Source organism: Castor canadensis, chromosome 1 (assembly GCF_047511655.1).
Source record: "Castor canadensis chromosome 1, mCasCan1.hap1v2, whole genome shotgun sequence".
In the NCBI taxonomy this organism is placed as follows: Eukaryota; Metazoa; Chordata; class Mammalia; order Rodentia; family Castoridae; genus Castor; species Castor canadensis.
In genome coordinates, this window is record NC_133386.1 from 45,456,574 (window position 1) to 45,458,134 (window position 1,561).

Genomic DNA, 1,561 nt, shown 5'->3' on the forward strand with positions numbered 1-1,561 from the left:
AATAACACTAGCAGCAGCTCAGTCTCGGATTTCTATCCTCCAGACCCATGAGAAAATGAGTATCTGTTGCTTAAGCCACCCAGAATGTGGTATTTTGTTATGTCTTTCCAACCAGATGAATAAAGATGCTTTATTGAACGTATTACTATTCTAGATTTTGTGAGCAAAATGTACTAAGTGTATCTTACATAGCTGTGAATGCTATAGTGAGCCAGAGTTTAAAAAAAAAAAAACAGGTGCAGAGGCTCAGGATGTAGCTTAGGGTAGACCACGCACTTATCAAACACTGAGGCCTTATGTTCCATTCCTAAAGCACTAAAATCAAAAACAAAACACCCAGGGCAATCAAGTTCTAGCTCTGCCTCTTCCTGTAAATGTAAACCTGACAGTCATTTCACCCCATAATGAGCTCCATCATTGGTAAAAGGCTAGATTCTTTTTCAAGGTGCTCATAGCTTGGGAAATCTGATTATAAACATCTATGCCATGGCAGTGTGTATAAATTATTATATATCACCCAACATTTGTCTTTCCTAGTGAGAACTATAGGTCTAACTCATTAAAGAAAGAACTGAAGTCCCACACAATAACAAAAAACATTATGAAAAAGTTCCCTAATTTCTGTACTTCTGTGCTTTTGGTGTGTGGGGGGGAAAATGTGCTAAAGAGTATGGGGAAACATAATATTAATAAGGCTCCTTTCCAAGGAGTATCAATTTTATAATATTTCAAAAGACAAAATGTGGACAGAAAGCAAGTAATACAGCATTTTTATAAAACTTTAAGTTAAAATGACACTCTGGAGAAAGTTCTGTCTTCTGGTGGCATCTAGGTTCCTCTACACAATCTACTATTTACTTTCTCTGGCATGACGGGTATCCTGATGGAAAACTCTGCTAAAAATTGCAGTAAATATATCTTGCTAATGAGAACAGAAGCTAATTTTGGATAGAGTTACAAATTTAATCACTAGTAGATTGTATTCATAAATGGATTGATAGAAAAACATTATTTGACCATCATACTTCTGTCCCCAGACAAGCAACTCTCAAGAACATGCAGTTAATCAAAAGGAAGGTACTGTCGAGATTGTGGTTAACCCAGGGAAATCGAATGTAACTAAAAGCACAGCTCTTTTCAGGAAGGCTGTTGAAGGGACTTCTGTGGTAATAAGGTACCAGTTGACATTTCCCTTTCTGGTTTCCTTTTGGTCTTTGTAAGACTATCAAGGAAGACCTGCTGTCCTCTAGCCAACAAATATGTGAGTCAAGCTAGGTCAAGTAATAGGGCCAAGCAACCATGGACTGAAACCAGGAACCAAAATAAACTTTTTCTCCTTGTAAATTATTTCAAGTATTTTTGTCACACTGAGAGATAGCTGAGTAACACTGTCCTTGCCAGGCTCTTCATCTTTTCCTTTGATTCTGTGAGCTACCCTAAATCTGCCCAGCGAGTTCTTTCATGCTTAAGTCAAAGTCTGTTTTCATTGCTTGCAGCCAAAAGCCTGCAGTATAGGCCTTTAGCACCAGCTTCATATATAAAAGTCACCAAGTCACCACTT